Raw genomic sequence first — 23,277 nt, 5'->3', positions numbered from 1 at the left:
TATCCTGACAGGAAGCCCTTTCATGTCCCTGGGTGAGTTAACTGATGTACCCTAGGATGAACTTTCAGACATCTTCTGGCCCTAGATGAACAAAAACTAAAACATTTTTGAAAAGGTAGAAGGGATAGGCAGGAAGAACCTATACACTCATGGCCCTACAATCTCTAATAGCATGAATCCCAAGGGAAGGTTTATGCATTCTCATGATCAAGTATCTTGAAGAAGGGTCTTCAAACAATTTAGGAAAGGCTGCTCTGAATTCAGTGTGGAGATTTAGTCTACAAAGATGAGAAAATCTCTGCATTTTAGAGTCATTGTATGTAGGTATCAATCCTTGTAGATCTTTATAGATATCAATCAGCTGGCCCAGTCCCCTTATTCTGCAGGTGAAGAAACTGAAAACCAGAAAGATCTTGACTTGCCAAAGGTCACACAACTAGATATATGTTGGAACAATGTTCTTTCCTCTATGGAAAGTGATGTGGTTTCTCTCTCTGACTCTGTGACATCATTCAATGCTTTCATGAAGATGTCTTAATATCTCAGTAATCTTCTAATATCTCTGTCAGATTTTCTTTCAGTGTCCCTGTAATTGGGTGCTTTTAACTCTTATCACCTGTTTTCTCCAGCTACCTTGTCCTTCAATGTCTATGATGTTGTATATCTCAGAGCATTGAAAGATATCCAATATTCAGAAGTACTTCCATGTCTTTCTCTAACTTTGGCATGGTCCTTTAATTCCTCAGTATCTCTGTTCAATTTACCTTTGAAAGTCACTTAAAAAGTTTACGTACCTTTGGGTGGTTTTTGAGAATTTCTTACAGGGATTTCTGAACCACTGACCAGTCTTTGGGTTGATATGTGCCTGGGTACCTGAATATTTATGAATGCTCATACTTCCATTGACATGGAAAATCTTGGTGCTTCAAATCTATCCCCTGTCTCAGCATCTTTCTCACAGGGGTTCTTTGATGGTCAGACATTTCTAAAATTTCTGAGATTAGGATGGGTGGAAAAACTCAGTTAAATGAAGGGGCAGAGCCTGTGAGATCAGGTGGGAGGGGCCAGGCTGTGTGAAAGAGGAGGGGTTGAACTGCAGTGGGTATGGAGGAGAGAAAAAGCTGACCTATGTGAAGGAGAATGGGCCAGACTGGGGTGGAGTCAGCTATATGTTTAGAAGAAGACTGTAAGGAAAAAGGGACTGGTCTTTCAGGGGGTAGGGATAGAGCTTCATGTGTGGGAGGAAACTGTCAAAAGAAGAGGGCCTAGGTGGATGAGGAGGCATGATTTAAGTCTTCTCATTTTTGAGCTGGGAAGGGCACCATCTTTTCTGAACTGTGTAAAGGAGAGGGAAGGCCAGGCTGTGTGAGGGAGGATGTGTAGAGACTGGGTTTGGGGGGGGGGGAGGAGGCATGTGGGATCCATTTCCCAGGCTTTTCTATTACTAATTAGCTCTTCCATCTGCTGTCCCACACTTATCACTGTCTGTCTGTCTCTTTCTGCATAGACTGTTCTGGCTCTACCCTTAACCAATCCCCTTCCTTCTCCATCATATTAACCGCACAAGGCATTAAGACTATAGAATTTAGAACTGGAATAGACACTTATGATCACCTTCCTTACACTTTTATGGGTCAAAGACTTGAGGATTTGGGAGGATCAATAACTGTAATGATATAACTACTAAGTAGAAGAGTTGGGATTTGAATTCAGGACCTTGGACTCAGGACCAGGTCCAGTCCCACATGCTCCCTTGAGGAGTTGAGAAAATGAAATTCTGGGAAGGCATTCTCCTATTCCCTACCCTGCTTCCTCTGTATGTCTTCCATAAATATTCCACAGAGAGATAGATTCATTTCAAGAGCCAGGAGAAGCCTGTCATGGTACTGCTTATCCTTGGAGCTAAGGGTTGAGGGCTAGGTGTCTCTGATGGCTATCTTTCCATGGCATGTTAGAACCAATAAGGCGTCTCTTCTACCTGGAGAGGACTTGTTCCCCGTACTCTAACCATTTGTTTTTCCTTTTGTTTGTGAAACCCTGAGATCATTAGATCTTAAGCTAGACGTTTCCCTTCCTCTTCTCCTTCAAGATCCTACCTATATGCTCTGTCACCTTTGGTCATATTTTAATTAATTGACCTAGACAAAGAAAACCAGCTTTTTTGCTCCCCCCACAAAGGCAGCATCCATGAAAAAGCTATACTGGAAAGACCACTGAACTTGGAATCAGTCCTGGATCAGAGTCCTGGAACGGGCAATTAAAGCGAAGGGATCTTGGGCTAGTCTTTTACTTTCTTAAAACCTCAGTTTTCTGTAAGCTGGGGAAAATAATATTTTGCCTTTCTCTTCCCACAAGGGTTTTTTGAGGAAAATTTCTGTTAACTGGAGTGCTATGTTTGATTATTGAATTATTATCCATGTTGGGTCAAATGATCTCTAAGGGCCTTTTCTAGTTTTTTTTTTTTTAAATAAAACTCTACAATTCACATGTTTCCCAGAGAACTGGGGTGAGGTCTAGGGTAGGCTGTCTGTGAGACTGCAGTACATACATAGGTTATTACAGTAGGAGCAGGGAAAAGGCATGCTTTGGCTCTTTGATCCCCCGATCCACTGGGCAACGGCCAGGGTAGCCGGGGGTGTGGAATGTGGTATTGGTGCTGGTTGTGTGCCAGGCACTGCTGTGTAGGCGCTGGGCATTCCTTCCCCCACGCTGCCCATCAGGGAGAGGGAGAGCTCTTAGGTGGAGTGGGAAGGAATAATAATAATAGCTTTCATTTTTATAGCATTTTACAGTTACCAAGTATTACATAAATGATCTTATTTGATATATGCAACAATTTAGTGAAGTAGGTAACACAAGTATTGTCACATTCATTTTAAAAAATTGGGAAACTCAAAGTTCAGAGAGGAAGAAATGACTTGCCTGAAGTCATACATCTAGTATGGGGCAAGACTGAAATTTGAACTCAGGACTTCTGACTTCAAGCTGGTGTTCATTAGATGATGCTGTACTACGGATAATTAATCTTTTATTACTTGAGTACTTTTGTTACTGCTTATTTGACAGGGTTGCTGTGAGGAAAGTTTTCTGCACACTTTAAAGCACTATATAACCATAATCATTACTTTTATGAAACTCCTGTGGGTAGGGGCAATGTCCTTTTCTTATTTATCTGTCTACCATCACTCCAGTGACCTTTGTTAACTGACTCCCTCAGGGGATATACATGGGTAGCAATTCACACACAAAGGACTTTTTTTGGACCTCAAATTCAACTTGCATACTTTATAAGGGCAGAGGGCGAATGAATGCCCCTGTGAATCTCATATCCTCTTCCCATAGCCTCAAAGTTTGGTCAGGCTCCAGCCTAGCTCCAGGCATGTAGGACTACCCTTTGAGGACCTCAGAAGTTCAATCCCCTTATTTGTTTATTTATTGTTCATTTGTTTATTTGTTCATTCATTTCTTCATTTATTTATTGTTTTTTATTTGTTCATTCACTTATTTATTTATTTTTCTAGTTGTTTATTTATTCACTTTGCTATCTATCTGTTTATTCATTCATTTACTTATTTTTATTGAGGAAGACCATGAGGTTTAAAGGGTTGGAGTGTCCAGCCTTGGGTCACATGGCTAATAAGTAGGATAGGTGGGATTTGATTGCAGAACTTCTGAATTACAAATCTAAACAGGTTTTATCTAGGACCTTTAGGTCACACCTCTGCCCCTTCTTCCCCAATCCACCTCAAAAGTGAAAGTGTTGAGGTGATAATGTGAGTACTTTGGGACAAAAATTAATCCCTATAGCACATGTCTGGAGCAACTAGGTAGTGCAGTGAATAGAGTGCTAGATCTGAGGCACAAAGACTCATCTTCCAGAGATCAAATCAGACCCCAGACACTTACTAGCTTTGTGACCCTGGGCAAGTCACTTAACCCTGTTTGCCTCAGTTTCCCCATTTGCAAATGAGCTGGGGAAGGAAATGGCAAATCATTCCAAAATGTCTGCCCAAGAAAGCCTCAAACTGGGTCATGAAGAGTTGGACAGGGCGGAAAAACAGCAACAACTAACTAATACTGATTAATTAATAGAACTGACTAATAATGATTAGAGATCTTCTAAGAGGATTCTGCCATGTTTTTTTCTGTGAGGACAAAAATAAAAGAAACTGAGGCAGAGTTCTGAGCCAATGGCACTTTATTAAAGGGTACATAGTGTCCTTTCATGAAACAGATCTCAGAACTTCCTTGTGATCTAAGATGTCTCTTTCTTCCAAGACATTGTTTTTATAGGGTTTGATACCAGATTTGTTACCTAGACATTCTAAAAAGGCTATACAAAATACAAAATCCCATTGGTTGACAATGATAGACATAAGCTAAAATAAGCAAAAATGATGGGTGAACCAAGGAATATCTCCACTGATTAGGTGGATAAGATGGATGGACTCCTCCTAAGGTTAGGCAGGAGGAGATGGTACAAATTACATACACTTCAGAAACATATTGGGAGGTGGGAATCAGGACTGTCTGTACCATGTTACCACCCATGCTTGGTTTGGTCATGGAATTTGAGCAGATCAGGATGGAGCTATCTTTGTGAGCATTTTTGTGGCTGTGCAAGTGAGCTCCATAGCTGGTAAACAAGTAATGAACATTACATTAAAGTTTGAAGCCTATTGTAGGACCCTTCTATTTTTATATATTCCTATGTGACTTATACAAAGTATGGATTAATACACTGATTATTCTTATACCTATTATTAAGTGATTGAGTAGATGTGTTACAAGATGGATATATTAAACAATTTCTAACAATCATTACCCTTTATAAAATCATAATGAACTGACTAATAATGATTAGAGATCTTCTAAGAGGATTCTGCCATGTTTTTTTCACCCAACAGTAGGTCATTTATTTTATTATTATTATTTTCTAGGTTTTTAAAAAATAAAATATATTCCAATAATCAGAAAACAGATGTATTTATAATATAATAATATTCAGATTGAAAAGAAGAAACTTGTTTTAACAACTTCTCTTAGCTTTCTTTTATTTAAAACTTCACTGATCAGTTGACAATAATTTAATTAAATACCTTTCAAACTCATTAATTCATAGAAAGTCATTTATCTTATTACCCTTGGCATTTTTCATGCTAATCATAGTTTATGTAGTGCCTGCCACATGCCAGCCTTCTTCTATGTCTTGAAAGTTTTTTAAGCCTGTTTTCAATTAAAGTTTAAAATGTTTAATCTATAATTTCCCAATTTTGCTAACATTTCATGCCACATAGAAAAAGTACCTATAAATGCCATAGCATTTTTTCTGTTATATTCCTTTTTTTTTCTTTTTTCAACTGTATTCCTATAAGGTCTGAACATTGGAGTGCTCATCCTTTACACAAGTCAGGCACTGTTTTAAGCACTTTATAACTGTGTTTCTCCCAACAACCCTGGGAAATAAGTGTAAATATTTATTATTCCCTTTGTACATACAAGGACTGATTATATTCTCTAATTTACTACCATTGCAATATTTTCAACCCAATCAATTTTGGTTTAGAATGACTAGTCGCAACAACTAAACTTCACTTTTCACAAAGCTTCATTATTTTTAGTTGGTTTATATTAAAAAAAAAAATCCATGGTGACACTCCCAACTTCCTATTTGTACTTCTTCGTTTCTTTGAGTTACCCAGAGTCAAACCAATTTCTTTAAATTTTCCAAATTACTAATCCTTTAGCATGACTATTTAAACCAGAGCAAAGACGATTTTACCATTCAATTAACATACATTTTATGAAACTTATTTTGTAGTCTTATATTGTTTGGGGAAAGAAGATATGCAACACTTATCAAAGGACATTGCTTTAAAAAATATTCCTAAATCTTTTTTTTTTTTAATTTCAGTGGGATTAAGATCCTTTCTGAAATCTCCTTTTCAAAACTCCAACACTTTTTACTTTCAAACTCTGAATTTACACTATCAGTGCAAACAGACTCCAACTTTCTTTACCCATCTACTCATCCTTAACTTTTTCATTTCCTTATGCGATACTACTCTTTCTGCTACTTACGTAATACCTCTAGTAAACCCCCTTTTGGTTCTTTAGTCATTACAAATGTATAGTTCATAACAATTTCTTTAAGTTCTTTTGGGCAATTAGAATTAGTTATAATCCCATAGATTTTTTTTTTTTTTGGTAAGTGGTAGACAAATAAACCCCAAAACAATTCACTCAGCACAAGTTCCTCATTATAAGGTGTGATAGATTTCAGTAGGAAGGATGACTTTGGAGAAGAAACCATCTCCTCAAAGTTAACTTCTTTTATTATGGAAAGGCATTCAATCAGCTATTTTGGCAATGCCCAAGGGGACTGGACAAAGTCCAGCTATGGCACAGAAATATAACAAGAATTGTACTACTGGAAAACTATCTGATAAGAGATTGTACTTTTCTGAAGGGCTCAGGGTGTAACTTTTTTCTCTACTTCCTTTCAAATCACTCAAAATTAAGTCCATTTATTTTATTTTTAAAAATAATTTGAAAGTTCTGTTTTTACCTCTCAAAATTTCAGTATTTTATACCTTTATAAGCCATATGGTCATCTTAATTTGCTCTTTTCTAATCTGAGTACCCTCTATTAGGTGTGCATGCACTTAATTCATTTCTATATCTATCTTTTTATATTCCTGTTTAATTCTATTTTCAATAATTCTTTCTCTAACTTACTGTTGCCGTATTTATACAATTTGAACTTATTTTCAATAACCAGTTGATTTCAGCACAAGTTTTACTGTGTTTTAATTTACCTAAACATTTTACTTAAACTGTAGTAGTATCATTAGACTTCACTTACCTTCAGTTGCTTTCTGATTTCAAAACAAGTTTTTCTTTTTCTGGGAGTACTTTGGGATTCACCTTCAATTGGAAGCCCTAATCAGGACTTGCTTGGTGCCCTCAGATTGGTTGTTTAAAAGCAGTAAACAGCAGAAGGGGAAATAAATTCCAACTTTGCCTGCTTTTATTGCTTTCTGGAGAAGGTCTAAAATTTCCTTGTTCTGCCTTCTAATAATAAAAAAATTTCTTCCTATAATAAACTTATCCCAACTTTAAGTACAGTTTTTCAGTTTACCTTTATGTTACACTAAAATTAAAACCAGTTTTACAGATTGATACCCCAAAACTTCAGACTTAGAGATTCTTATTTAGGCTTAGCAAATGTGTTTCCTTTTTAAATTCTTAGTTGTAAAACTATTTAAACTCAAAATAGTTTTATTCTAAATTCATCTATACTATTCATTAAGTTTTTTTCTTCTTTTAACACCTCTCTGAATTCCTATTTCACTGAATCTCTCCTGAATATATCTCATGACTAATAAGACAGTTCTTAAAATGCAAACTTCAGCTTTAAATTAATCTCTAGTCATTTTAAAGGTCCCTTTTAAGGAATAACTTATCCGTGAATTTTTGTTGTTGCTGTTATCACTAAACTCTACAGAGTTTGGTGTAGTACCTCTTAAGTGCACCAAAAACATTTATATAAAGACATCAAAATTATAATTTAGAAATGAAAGATAATATTTCTTTCTCAAAAATTTGGTTTCCAGTCTTTACTTTTTATTTTATATCTTAGTTTTCAATTAATTCTGTATCCATCTTTCATCTTAGCAATATCTAACATGGCCAGTGTTGTAAACAGAGAAAAAAGAGAGATTTGTCCTCTTTTAAGTCTTTAAAAAAATTTTTTTTAACAGCTTGTTTCTTTTGGTTAATCACCAAAAGAAAAGGCATAGGTAAAAACATCTATTAGCTATGGGTTAGCACAAAGCACGAACAGAACAGACAAAACAGATACACATTTCCCATTCTCTTAAAAGATTTTCCTAAAAATATAAGGTCCCTTTCTATAGGAAGTAAAGAATCCACTATTCCTAAACTTAGTTTCAAACAGACACATGCAAAACATATAATAAGACACAATATTAAATCAGGCCTGAACTTCTGAGTTTTTCTCTAGGAGATTTTGAAGTCAAGATCTTACCTGTCTCCTCTATTAAGTATAGAACTTATGACCATCTTGTAGTTGGGTCCTGCTGTCAGCCTAAAATAATTCTTCTATTTCCCAATTATGTTAATGCTTTTACAATCTTATCAATAGCACATTTAATTTAGTAACAATACAAATTGCTTTAGTCTAATTTGACGATTGGGTCCACCAATTTAAAGTGGACTTTGTATTTTGAACAAATCCCCAATAGATAGAAGAGCTCTTTAAAGTTTTATTCCTCTAGACTTTTTGCCAAAGTATAATGACAGGAAGAAGAATAAAGAATTCAGCAATATTAGTAGTTCATTTATTCTAAGCTGATTTGGGGAGATTACTCAATAAAATTCTATAACTTTCTAAGTAATCAAAAGTTCCATGCTTTGGCCAAAATGATTCTCTAAACTCTTTGTATTCTCAAACCAAACTTTACACAGTTTAATAGCTCTTTCTTTGGTCATCCCATGACAGGGAGTCCACCCTTGTCCCAATGGGGATCCTGTAGGATGCATTTCTCCTTTTATGACTGACCTCATCTTACCTGCAATTATCCCCAACCAAGAGTGGCACTCTTTGGAGAAACTTCTCCTGAAAGAATTGGACTAGATTCCTGAGGGACCCACCTTTTGGCTTATTCCATCTAAGAAGTTCTCCAACTAAAGACACTAGAGATGTCCCCCCTTCCATTATGAATCTAGGGAAGTAATCTTCTACCTGCCTGAGTTCTACCTATGTGGGTATCTTTCCTACAGCTAACACTGTAATATTCAGGGATTTGTTTTGGCAAATTTTCCAATACTTATAATTCTTAATTTCTGAGCTTTACCTCTAGGGTCCTAAGGTGGGTCAATTAGGGCCTAACGGTCTTTTATATGTGATTATTCAGAAAAATTTATTCTTTCCTTTAAGACTTCCTGAAAATTTAGCTCTTGTCAATTACTGTCTTAATTTTAAGCAAATATAAGTGAAAATAACGTTTTCCTTTTCTCATATCTGTAAAACCAGAATGAACCTTCTCAGGTCAAAGAAGAGTGGGATTTCTCTCAGGATGGTCACAGCCTTAACAGTTACTATTGAGGTAGGGAATCTCTCTTTTAAGGCTATTGGGTCTGACCTGAAATTATTGCTTCCTCAAGGTGGTGTCAGAGACTAGAGTGGGAAATTACTTCCCCAACCCCTACCCATCAAGGGACTGAACATAGGTTTCTCTCAATGGGTTCCTTACTCCTTTTGTGAGCCACCAAAGTTCCCCTTCAACCAATTTGAGAGATTTCTCTACTGATGACAAGAAATGATTTAATTACTCCTTGTTAAAGGAATTTAAAGGCAAAATATATATCTATTTTAACCTTGCCAACAGGAAGTTTTAAAATTAGCTAGGTGGCTAGCAGGCTGAAAATGAGGAACTAGCAATTCCACTGCTGAATTTCCCTGGTATTAACAAAATGAAAGTGAAGAAAACAGGGGGAGAAAAAAACACCCCACCAGTATCCTGAGTATAAAAAGTTAAAATTATGACCATATAATTTTTATAAAAATAAAATTAGAGTACTCTGGGTCTTATAAACTTAGACAGATTAGTCACGAATTCAAACAGTACCTTTTAGCCTAAATGGAGAACCTTCTTTAAGAAAATGAATTTAGGGTAAATCAAGGTAGACTTACCAATCTTGAAGAGACTTACCTCAGGTTCAGAGAATTTGGGTGAAGACAGCAAGGGAAGTTCAACTCCCTAGGACCAGTGTTGATGGGGGAGCCATTAGTGAAAATTTGACCTGGTGTGCACTTCCTTTTTGGGCAAAGAGGATGAGGTCCACGCATAACTGTCCCATCCTGGGATGCCATTAATGTGAGGATTAAAATTGTCCAACTAAAAATAAAAAAGACTGAGGCAGAGCTCTGAGCCAATGACATTTTGTTATAGAGTCCATGCTTTCCTCTAATCAAATAGACCTCAGATATTCCTCATGATCTGAGATGCCCCCTTCTTCCAGTACCTTGTTTCTATAGGGTTTGATACCAGATTTGTTACCTAGACATTCTAAAGTGGTTATACAAAATACAAAATCCCATCAGTTGACAATGATAGGCATAAACTAAAGTAAGCAAAAATGATATGTCAGTGGGGTCACAAGTTGGGTGAAGCAAGTGATATCTCCACTGATCAGGTGGTCATAAGATGGATGGGCTCCTCCTAAGGTTAGGCATGAGGAGATAGTACAAGCTACATATACCCCAAGAACATATGCTGGGGGGGGGGAGGGGATCCAGGACTTTCTGTACTGTGCTGCCAGCCATGCTTGGTTTGGTCATGGAATTTGAGCAAATCAGAATGGAGCTATCTTTGTGAGCATTCTTGTGGTTGTGCAAGTGAGCTCCATAGCTGGTAAACAAATAATGAACATTACATTGAAGTTTGAAGCCTATTATAGGGCCCTTCTATTAGAGTCTATATTCCTATGTTACTTATACAAAGTATGGATTAATATACTGCTTATTCTTATACCTATTATTAGGTGATTGACTAGATATGTATTACTAGATGGATATATTAAAAATTACTATCAATCATTACCCCTTATGAAATAATAATCAACTAATACTGATTAGAGTTTGAGTAGGCATCCTCAGTGAATAATTTCTTTCACAACAATAGTACATGTATATAAATTAAAGAATTGGATCTGGGAAGGGGCCCTAGGGATCCAGCCCCTTCATTTTACAAATAAGACCCAGAAAGATAGTAACTTGTCCAAGAAAATCCTTCGACTAAAGATCATTGTGAGGCATTTACCACCTCTCCACCTGCTTCTCATGGAACAGATATATTCAGGTTGATAGTCTGGGACATCAGAATGTACAAATATATGTTTATGTATGTGTGTTTAAGTGCATGGGCATGTATAAACTCATAAGCCTATTGTAGCAGCAAGCACCCCAAGCGCGTCCTCAGGGTTTGCTGCCCATACAGGTTCTTGGATCTGCTTTGTTAAAGGAAAGCAACTCAAAACGGGTTAACAAGCTTACTTTAATCAGTCAGACATATATCATTTACCTTGTTCAGGGGAAAAAGGTCAGCACCCCAAACTTCAAAATATACAGACAGAATTATCAAGACATTAACAGATCAAGTAGACAGCTTTCCAAACTGTCCAACCATTACATCCATACCCAGTCAACATCTGGGTTTCCACATCTGGGTTTTTCAAAGCCGGGGGACTCTCAACAACGGCTTCCCAGAATTCAGATCAAATCACAGAACACTTCTCAAAGTGAGTCCCAAAACAAAGCTACACATCAGGGCTTATATAGCCTTCTCCTGGCTCAGAGAATGTAACAACCTTTTGGACCCACTGGCCAATCAAAAAGTATCTACTGAAAAACAAGCCTCCCACCCCAGGCTTCGGGTGCACTTTAGCCTAGGGGCAGGGAAGATCTTCCAAATTTGCATTCCCATTACACCTATGGAAGTTTATACACTCATTCTTTTTCATGCAGGCATTTTGGGGTGTGTGTACATGTAGCTATATATACACATATACACACATATATTTTTTCTCACACATGGACATGTGACACGTCTTCTCCACCCCAAGATCTATATCTATATCTATACATATCTTACATAGATATTAGAAAAGTAGGGTGATTGATTTTTTAAAATAATGTGTTTTTTAAAAATACCAAAACTAATGCATCTCCTTGGAAAAAAAGTGTTGTTCCTGTCATAGTTATCATCTTGGAAAACTATATTCTTATTTCAAATGCTTCTATTTCTCAGGGAGCACTTAGGAAACTGTTCTAGCAATTGGCATTAAAATTTGTAGCATAGTCCTCTGAAATACCCTCCCTGCTAGCAAATCTTCATCTCCTGAAAGTGCATTTCATTTTCAGAAACAGTCAAAAGTCATTCACAGATAAGGTTGGTGAATAAGGTTAATAGTTGAGATGGCTAATGTGTTGAGTTCAAAATGAAGTGCTATGATAAAATCCGTCGGTAAACATTTATTGAACACTTCCTACATGCTGGGCCCTTTGGTAAGCTGCGACACTTTCCTTGCCCTCAAGGAGCTCATGTGCTCAAGGGGGAACAATTAGATACATTCAAGGTAAATACAGAGTAGATGGAAAGAAGGCAAACTCAGAGGGGGGAGCAATATCAATCTATCAACAAGTGTTTATCAAGTGCTTACTACGTTCCAGGCACTGTGCTAGGGTCTGGGAATACAAATAAAGAGAATGAAAAACTCCCTAATGGCAAACAGCTTATATTCTAATGGGGGAGATAAAACAAAGGATTGCAGTGTTTACAAAATAGTTAAAAGGTAGTTTGGGAAGAAGGACCAAGAAAGATCTCTTGCAAAAAGAAGCTGGAGAATCTGGAAGGTGAGCGTTCCACACGTGGGGGACCGCCAGTGCACGCAGAGGCCTGCAGGCAGGAGATGGAGCCAGCACTAGTTTGAGGCACAGTGACTAGGCTGGTGATGATGGATGATAGAGTATGTAGAGGGAATTAAATAAAGTGTATGAAGACCATAAAGGTATGAAGAGGCTAGACTGTGAAGGGCTTTACATGCCAGGGGATTTGATCCTAGAAGTTACAGGGAGCCACTGGTTTGATGGAAAACACCTAATGGCCTGGCATCAGGACACCTAGACTTGAATGCCTGCTCTTTTGCTTAGCATGTCTGAAAAGTTACATCAACCTTCCAGAGCCTCTGTTTCCCTTGGGCAAGTCCTAACAGACCTCAGTTTCTGCATTTGTAAAATAATGACATTTAATTAGATAATCTATACAGGTGAAATTCTGATTTTAAGTTCTAGTACATTTTGTTAGGGCAATTAGGTGGTTCAGAGGATAGAGTGCTGGGCCTGGTGTCAGGACGACTCATCTTCCTAAGTTTAAATCCAGCCTCAGATACTAGCTGTGTGACCCTAGATGATTTACTTAACACTGTTTGCCTCAGTTTCCTCATCGGTAAAATGATATGGAGAAAGAAAGGGCAAATCTTTGCCAAGAAAACCCCAAATGGGTTCACAAAGAACTGGATATGACTAAATAGCAGCATCATTTTGTTAAAAAGCACAAAAATAACTCCTGGTCTCACCTGGTGCTCCCCAGCACCCACATTTGTGAGACTGGATATGGACACATGCAAATACATGACTGATGCATACAGGCAAAAAAAATTCATCCTGACGTTATCAGTACACATACAGACCATAGCATTGAATGAGGGCCCAGGGAGTATGTGTATTGTCTTGGATCCTATGGGGAATGTAGAGATAACATTCAAAACATGGTTAGAGAGCCAGGGCTTCTGATCCCAAACCCCACAGCCGAGATGCCAGCACACAATGCGGATGTTGCTTTGGGATGCAGAAAGACCTCCTACCACATTTCTTGCCTATATTCCCAGCTGGGAATCCCATGCTTGCTTTTTTAGGGGATAAGTCTGACCCCCTGGGAAAGGGGAGGTAGCTGATCTGAAGCTAAAGGGTAAGGAGTCTAGGTCCTTAATTTCCCACCCCCAGCCCCTTTCAAGGGTTTCCTAAGGGGCAGGGCCATTCTCGTTAGAGCAGCCTCCTGTCAATGGCACCTGTTACCCAGCATATCTCCATGGCAACCAGCAGGGGGTCAGCTCCAGGGCAGACAGGAGGGGGAGGGGAGCAGGGATGTATGTGAGATTATTTGGTGGGGGCCAGGCAGGTTGAGGCGATGGAGGAGAGGAATGAGAAAAGGGAGAATGGCAGAGCTCAGAGCCTTGTCTTGGCTTGGGTCTCTAGGTTTTGGTGCTCTCTGCTGGCGCTAGGGAGCATTGCAGGCACAGACCCAGGAAGCATCTCACAGGATTAGTGATTCTCTCAAAGCCAAGAGATCTGGACAGGTAGGTCACCTTGTCATTCCTTCTGTCCCTAGCTAGACCAAACATCATGAAACTCAAAGAAACATATTCATGAATGCAGCTGTGGTATAGTTTAAGGAATACTATCATCAAAAGATCTGGGTTAGAGTTCTGACTTTGACACGTTTAATCCCGAAGAGCTTTTATTAAGAGCCTGTGATATACAAAGAACTATGTTGGATGATGAGAATACAAAGATGAAACATTTCTTTGTATTAAGCAGTTTATATTATAAGGGAATGGAGAGTGAGGTGGAAAGGAATATCCTCGGTACATGGACGCAGATATATAAATTTAAGATAATTTGAGGTTGGGGCCAAGGGGCAGAGAATCAAAAGGCTCCACAGAGGATGTGGCTTCTGAGTTTAGCTTTTTAAAAAGTTAAGAATTTTGAGGGGCAGAGAAGTATAGGGACTGGGTATGGGGGACAGCTTGGACAAATGTCTAAGAATCTGTCAGTTTGACTGGGAAAATCTCAGAATCCCAAGGAATCTCCAGACTCATCTAAGTGAACCTGTACCTGAACAGTGTAAATCAGTAGCAATCCAGCCTTTGTTTAAAGTCCTCTTGAGAGGGAGAACTCGCTATTTTTTAAGGCATTCTATTCTACTTTTGGACAGCATACTTTATTAGAAAGTTTTGGGGCAGCCAGGCAGTACAGCGAGTAAGAGCACCAGCTCCAGTGTCAGGATGACCTGGGAATCGAATCCGGGCTCAGACACTTAGCACCCACCCAGAAACACCTGGCCATGTAACCTTGAGCAAGTTACTTAACCCCAATTGCTTTAGGGGAGGCCATGTGGCTCAGCGAGTAAGAGCACCAACTCCAGTGTTGGGATGACCTGGGGATCAAATCCAGGATTAGATACTTATCAACACAGCCAGAAATAACTGGCCATGCAACCTTGTGCAAGTTAATTAACCCCGATTGCTTTAAAAAAAAAAGTTTTTCCTTCCATGAAGGCTAAATCTGCCTCTACACGGGACCAACAAGAACAAGTCCCATTTCTCTTTCCAGTGAAAACCATTCCAATGATTCAAGATGACTGTACTGCTATCACCCCCTATGCCAAAGCTCCACTTCAGTTCCTCAGATGATCCTCATATGCCATAGCTTATGTATATTTGTTGCCTCCAGTTCAGGGATGGACTTGGAACCAGCTTGTGAGAGAAGGCAACTGAGAGAAGCTTATTGTTAAATTGGCAAAGGATATAAACAACGGCTTGGTTGACTATTTAGATTTCAGAAAGTAATGGATAAAATGTCAATAATATAGATCAAATTTAAAAGTTTGTTATGGGAATATTTTAGTTTTTGGAGAACAGGTTGTTAAATCTTAACGGCACATTCCTGTTCCAGTTCCTCTCCTTTCAGTCTCTCCTCAATTATTTGCCATCTGTGTGTCTGATCTCATATTAAGGCAGCTAGGTGGCACAGTGGATAAAATGCCAGCACTGGAGTCGGGATGACTCATCTTGAGTTCAGATCTGGCCTCAGACACCTCCTCAATGTGTGACCCTGGGCAAATCACTTAACCCTCTTTACCTCAGTTTTCTCATCTGTAAAATGAGCTGGACAAGGAAATGGCAAACCATTCCAGTAATTTTTTCAAGAAAACCTCAAATGGGGCATGAGAAGTTGAACATGACTGAAGAATGATTGAACAATAACAACAAAAATCTGACCTTATCACTCAATTAAAAGTCCTCCTTCCAAAGTTATCGTGACCTCTTACTTGCCAAAATCTAATGGCCCTCCCCTCCCCCCATTCTCCCCACTCATCCTTCATTACCACTCTGTTTTATTTGACGTGGTTGTTCTTTTACTTTTGAATACCCCTTTCTCTTTGTGTTTTTATGACACTGATATTTCTTATCATAAATATTACCTTTCTGCCCCAACTATGAATATTCCTAAGGCTCTGTCTTGGGTTCTCTTGTCATTTCTTTTTAAATCTATTTCTTGGTGACCTCATCAGTTTATATGATTCAGAGATCTATATATCAAGCTATAGGCTCTCTCTTGAACTTCCATCCTACAATACCCACTGCCTATTGGTATTTCAAACTAAATGTCTTAGAGACATCTTAAACTTGGCATGTTAGAGACAGAATTCATTTTCTTTATCTTAAAATCCAACCTTTCAACAAACTTTCCTATTTTTGTTGAAGGCAGTATCATTCTTCTAGCCACCCAGGTTTATAAACTCAGGATTATCCTCACCTCCTCACCCCACTTATCCAATTGGTTTTCACATCTTGATGTTTCTGTCTTCACAATATCTCTCAAATCTGACCCCTTCTTTCTACTTACATAGCCACCACTTTGGTTCATATTTGTAACCCTTCTTGTCTAGACTATTCTAATGGCCTTCCAATTGGACTCTGCCCCAAGGCTTTCTCTACTCTAGTCCTTACAGCTTTCAAAGTGATTTTTTTTAAAGTATACATCTGATCTTGTGACACTCCCTCCCTCTCCCACTCAATAAATGCCAGTGGTTCTCTGTCACCATTTAGGTCAAATATAAACTCCTCTAGTTGGCTTTTAAAGCCCTTCAAAGCCTGCCCCTAACTTAGCTTTCCAATATCCTTATACATTACTTAGCTTCCTGTACTCTATAGACCAGGGGTGGGGAACCTTTGGCCTCAAGGCCACACCTGGCCTTGAGGCTGCAGGTTCCCTTCCCCCCCATAGACCATCCAAATGGACCTTTCCTCTGTTCTCTAACCCACAACACCCCATCTCCCTTCCCAATACCACTGGCTGACTCCCATATCTGAAATGCAGGATACTGCCCAGAAAGCAGAAAGAGCTTTAGCAAATTTGATAAATTGTGGAGTGTTTGGAGAAAGGCAACCAAAAAATGGTGAAGGACCTCAAGATCATCAATTAACCAATCAATTAAGAAGCACTTTTTTTTAAAGCAATCGAGGTTAAGTAACTTGCTCAAGGTTACATGGCCAGTTATTTCTGGGTGTGGTGCTAAGTATCTGAGCCCGGATTTAATCCCCAGGTCATCCCAACACTGGGGCGGGTGCTCTTACTCTCTGAGCCACCTGGCCACCCCTGAGCAATTGGGGTTAAGTAACTTGCTCAAGGTTACATGGCCAGGTGTTTCTGGCTGGGTGCTAAGTGTCTGAGCCCAGATTCGATCCCCAGGTCATCCCGACACTCGGCCAGTGCTCTTACTCGCTGTGCTACCTGGCCGCCCCCTAAGAAGCACTTTTTAAGCATCTGCCATGTGCCAGGTGCTGAGTTGGTCTCTGAGCATACAAAGACAGGAAAATAAACAATTGCTACTTTCATACAGCTTATACTCTATGGGGGAAGACCCAATATACATATATATGTGTGTGCAGAATGAGCATAAACAGAATATGCATAAGATGGTTAAATATAAGGTAGTTACAGAGGGAAAACATTAGCAGTTGGGGGACATCAGAAAAAGTTTTGCATAGAAGGTAGTGCTTGAATTGCATAGTAAGGATATGAAAGATTCTATGACATGGACTGTCATATGTAAGGAAAAGCATGCAGGCCTTCACCATGCCAAATTCTGTTTTGGTCCTGTTGAACTTGAAATGCCTATAGAACATATAGTTGAATATGTTACTGATGTGCTCAGGAGAGAAAATGAGGTAGGGTCTGGAGATCTGGGCATCTCTATCATGCATGGAGATGATAAAACCATAGGAACTGATGAGTCCACCAAGAAAATGTATAGAATAGGAGAGAAGGGAACTCAAGACAAGGACTTGGGATATACCCATAGTTGGGGACAGTGTATAAGAGGAAAGAAGAGTCATTATAACTCAGTATGTAGGGCATTTAGTTTGGGGACAGGAAGACCTGCCTCAGACAATTACTACTTGACCCTTTGTAAGTTATTTCACATCTCTGTGACTCAGTCTCATCTATAAAATTAGAGGGTTGAACTCAGTGGTTTCCAAGGTCCCCACTGATTCTAAAGCTATGATCCCACGATCCTATGAGTCTGAAAAGGAGCAGCCAGACAGGAAGAAAAAGAACTAGGAAAAAGCAGTGCCATGAAATCCACAGAATAGAGGGAATTTAGAGGGAAAGGATAGTAAATATAGACAAGAGGGGTCAAGGAGGATGAAGATTAGTAGAAGACCATTAAATTTGGCAATTGGAGATCTATTCTATCTTTGAGAATAAGAGTTTCATTTGAAAAATGAAATTAAAAGCCAGAATGTAAGGAGCTGAGAAAGGATAGGAGAGGAATTGGAAATAGAAGGCAGATAGCTTTTTTGTAGGAGTTATGCTGTGAGAGGAAGGAATGATATAAAATGGTAGCTTGAGGAGATGAGAGGGTCAAAACAGGTTTTTTTAAGGATATGGGAACCTTGGGAATGTTTTCTGGCAAGAGGGGAAGAGCCAGTATCTAGGGATAGATTGTAGATTTGAAAGATGGGGGATGATTGCAGGTGGCAATCTTCCAAAAGAGATTGGAAATGAGATTGAAGGAACAGGTAGAAAGGTTGACCTTGGAAAGGAGAAGAGCCACGTTTTCATCAGACATGAGTAAAGAAGAAAAAAATGGACGATGCTATTGAGGGGTTTTAAGACATAGTAAGTGAGAAGGAAAAGCTTATGGAAAATAACTTTTTTTTATCGGTAAAGTATGAGATGAGGTACTTTGCTGAGAGGAAGGGAAGTAGGGTTGGTGTGGGAAGCTTGAGAGAAGAGGTTTGGATTAGCTGATTGGGGAATATGATAGTGAGTCAATAATGTGGTTAGTAACTTAACTGATATGGATATTTTCTCCAGTAACATAGATGGAAACCCCTGTACTTGGGCAGATTTTAGTACTTTCTGTGGATGGTCTTTGAGAATTGCTGGGGACAAAATATTCATTTCCCTTTGTGCAACTGGATTATGAGCCTCTCTTAATTTAGCTGGGTGAATTTTTGGACAATAAATGCCATTTATTATCATCTGATCTATCAGTTTCATCATTGGAAAATTCTTCCTTAAGTCTCAACAAAGCCACTTGATGCAGTTTAATGCTGTTTCCTCTGGTGCGGCCCTCAGTTGTAATAGAGGACAGCTATTTATCAGCCTCTGTGTAATAATCCTCCAGAGACTTGAAGACTGTCATTAAGTTGCCCCTCAATCTTCTGTTGTTCAGGCAAAACAATCCCAGTTCCTTAACCTTCCTCCAACCTTTTCACCATTTCTGTGGCTCTTCTCTGAACCTTTTCTCTTAGGTGGCTGAGCCCAGAACAGCTCACGTTTTTATAGCCTTTTACAGCTTATAGAGTACTTCACTCACAACAAACCCGAGAAATAGTTAGCAGAGGTGTTGTTATCTCCATTTTACAGATGAGGAAGCCAAGTCTCAGGGAAGTTATGTGACTCACCAGAGGTCATGAGGTGGTGGAGCTAGAACTCAGACCCAGATCTGTTGACTTAAGAGCTCTTTCAGTTATACCACACTAACTCCAGAACACACCACAGGAGCTAGCCACACTAGAGCTCAAAGTAATGGCTGAATACTGTATGTCTAGGGGGTAACTAGGTAGCAGAGGGAATGGAATGTTGGACTTGGAATCAGGTGAATCTGAGTTGAAATCATACTTCACACACTTAGTAGCTGTGTATGACCCTTAGCGGGTCACTTAACTTTGGTCTGCCTCAGTTTCCTTATTGATAAAATAGAGATAATAGTAAAGCTACCTTCTAAGGTTATTGTGAGAATAAAATGAGATCATATTTGTAAAGTGCTTTGCAAATCTTAAAGCAGACTATGAATGAGAGCTACTATTATTGTTATTGCCATTCCCTATCATTCTTTACACCATAATACCCCACATATAATTTATTTATAGTCTACTGTGATCCCAAGATCTTCTCCCCTCCCTACCCAGCCTTATCATAATATAGCCTAATATCTTCTTAGAGTTTTCTTTTTTTAAGAGTTCCACCTGATGCTTGTCCCAAAAGAGCACCATCATCATGGCAGCCATTAACCCATGACTGTGGCTACATCTGAAGATAAGTGTTTACGGTCCTCCTTTCCCATTCTGACATTTGATGTTGCCTTCCCTATGGCTAAGACATAGATGAGGTTTGATCTTTTTAGGGCTTTTGATGATTCTTTTGTGAGGAGCTATGTCTAGCTTCAGTGCCTGACTATGAAGGTTTATTGATTATGCACCATGTCCTGAGGTGTACTTCCTGTTTCTATTTACGGCTTAAAAGCAGTCATGCCCAGCTCAGTACCTAGGTGAAGATTCCAACCCTGCTAAGCCTCTGGATGGGTTGTGGAACCTGGCTCTGTGCCCACCTCTGGGATGTCATGGTCTCCCTTCAGACCAAGATTTCCTGCTCCATCATTCCTTTTCTGTATCAATATTACCCTGTCTCTATTCATGTAAGTCTTCTCAGTCCTTTACTACCAGTGCCACCAACAGGGGCAGAAACTTTTCTCTGCTGCCCCCATGTGGTCACTTTCACCCCATCCTCACTTCTGATATTCTGCTCCTCCAGTGCGGCCACTATACCATAATGCAATCTACTTCTAGACTAAGTTGGTGGTATTGCTCCTCCTTCATTCTTGGGTTTTATAGAGTCACATGTTGGTAAAGACTGAGAACTCAGTAGCCCACCCCTTAACTCAGCCCTTACCTGGAGGTGAAAGACCTATCCTTTCTTTCTTATATTATCCATTATTCAGTTTCTTCTCTGAGGAAGGATCAGATATTACAAAGAGAGACCTTAGAGGTAATATGATCCAAACCTTTCACTTTACAGATGAAGAAACTGAGGCTCTGAGAGTAAAGAAAAATGTCCAACATCATCTAGTAAGTGGCAAAGTGGGAATTTAAACCTAGTATTCTCTGGCTCCAAATTCAGCACTCTTTCCAATACAACACACAGTCTTCTTGCCTCCAGATTAAATAATTCCTATTCCTCTAACCTTTCTTTAAAGGTCTTATTTTCTTACATTCATCATCATCTGTCAGGCTTGTTATTGAAGTGATTCCTCAACTGAGTGGAAAGTTGTACTATCTAGGTGACCTCTAAATTCCCTTCTGATTTTTCTGTACTCTCTGGACCTTTTCCCAAATTCTGCCTGGCTCACTGAGGTTGGAAGATCCAGCACAGGATACTTCTTCTTTTACCTAGACAAAGATGGATCTCCTTCCTGTAATGGGAACCAGGTCCCCATCAGTTTATAGGGAACAGTTCTACATTGTACCTTGAATTCTTCCTCCTCCAATGGACTCTGGGCCTTGTGCTCAGGGTATGGTCACAGAACCACAGAATCCCAGAGCTGGAAGGAACAAACTAGTAAGAAGAGGTCATCTAGCTTAACACATTCCTGAACAAGAAATCCCTTTGCAAGAGCTCTGACAAGTGATCATCCATTCACCCTTTGCCTGAAGACCCCTTGGGAGGCAGAAGCCATTACTTCCAGGGACAGCCTTTTCCACTTTTGGATAGCCCCACAAAGGAAGACTGTGTGGTTTTTGCTTATGGACAAAGAAACTTTTTTTCCTCTTTCCTCAAACTCTGGCAGGAGAAGAGGGGGGAACTAGCATGAACAAAGGTAGGAAAATGCAAAATTTATTTGTGGGTTAGTTTGCCTGGAGCTCCCCATCTGATGACAAAGACAAACATGGAACAGAAATTTAAAGGAGCAGGTAGATGAAGGGAGTGTTAACTATCTATATTTTATGGACATAAAGACAATGATATCATCACAAACAGCAGCAGCATTAACTGAGAACTCATTATATACCAGTCACTTTGCTAAGTACCAGAGATACAAAGAAAGGCAAAGACATGATTCCTTCCCTTAAGGACCTCATATTCTAGTGAGAAAAACAAGGTGCGAATGACCATGTAAATACATGATACATTTTAGAGCATATAGGAACTCATCTCAGAGTGAAGTCCATAGCAGTGGGAGAAGGTAAAGGGGACAAGAAAGGCTTTCTGCAGAATGTAGGATTTAAACTGATTCTTGAAGGAAGCCAGAGAAGCCAGGAGTCAGAGGTGAAGAGGGAGACAATTCAAGGAATGTGTGATAGCCAGTGAAAAATCAGGAGTTGGGATGTCATTTTCAGGAAGCAATCAGTGCTCCTGGGTTGTAGGCTGTCTGTAGGTGAGTGAAGTAAAAAAAAAAATGAAGCCTGGAAAGGTAGAAAGGGACCAGGTTCTGGAGGGAATTGAAAGTTAAACAGAAGATTTTATATTTGATACTGGGTATAATAGGGAGTCACTGAAGTTGATCAAGTAGGGGTAGGATGTGGTTAGACGTGCGTTAGGAAAATCACTTTGGGAGCTTAAGGGAGACAGACTGGAAAGAGAAGTGACTTGAGGTAGAGAGACCAACTAGCAAAATATTGTAAGAGGCCAAGTGTGAGGTGCTGAGGGCCTCCACTAGAAAGATGGCTACGCCTCTACAGAGAAGGGGACATATATGAGTAGTGTTGTGAAAGACTTGGCAATAGATTGGATATGTCTGGTGAATATGAATGAAGAGTTAAGAATGGCCCCAAGGATGCAAGCCTAGTGTGACTGAAAAGATGGTGGTGTCCTGTGATAGAGAAGATGGCAAGAGAGGAGGGCTTGGGGGGAAGGAAAATGAATTCTATTTTATACATGTTGAGTTTGAGATGTGTGTGGGACATCCAGTTTGAGACATCCAGTATGAAGTTGGTGATTTTAGAATGGAGATCAAGAGAGAGATTAAGGAGTACATGGGACAGTGGAATTTAAGGGAATAACAGTCATGATGAAGGTTTGGAAGAAGGAAGGGGACAGAGTTTGGTGGCAAGAAATAGGGAGACCATTCCTCGTGGTGATTGGGTAATGATTTATACAAGGGTTTGGAGGTAGGAATGAGCAGATCTTAAGTAGGGAATAGTGTAGGGTTCTGCGAATGGAAAAAAAAAAATCAATAAAAGAATAAGTCACTGAAGTTTAGGCATTAAGAGAGCTCATCCCTAATACTACCACTGCAGTTTTAAAGTACTTACCCTTCTATTGTCCTCTTGATGGACACAATGTCCCACTGGTCATGCTACTGTACACTGACTCCTCTGCTTGTGCTGTGAAAGGAATTGGAGAGTGGCCCAAAAGTAGATTATTAGCAGTCAAGAGAGTCCTAATGCTGGTAAGGTGATCTCTTCACCTGACTCTCAACTTTAGCTACCTCCTCTAGACATGTGCCTTCTGCATTTCTGGTTTTTCTTTCTTTCTATTTTTGTACTTGAATCTGACCCCTCTTCACAGTCTGAATTATATATCTTTTAGGACAGATAAACTTTTAGGCAGGTGGACTA

Source organism: Petaurus breviceps, unplaced genomic scaffold (genome assembly GCF_028583685.1).
Source record: "Petaurus breviceps papuanus isolate PSGF00001 unplaced genomic scaffold, PetGlider_PUasm1.0 90510, whole genome shotgun sequence".
NCBI classification, from domain to species: domain Eukaryota; kingdom Metazoa; phylum Chordata; class Mammalia; order Diprotodontia; family Petauridae; genus Petaurus; species Petaurus breviceps.
Note: the sequence above shows the minus strand (reverse complement) of the source record.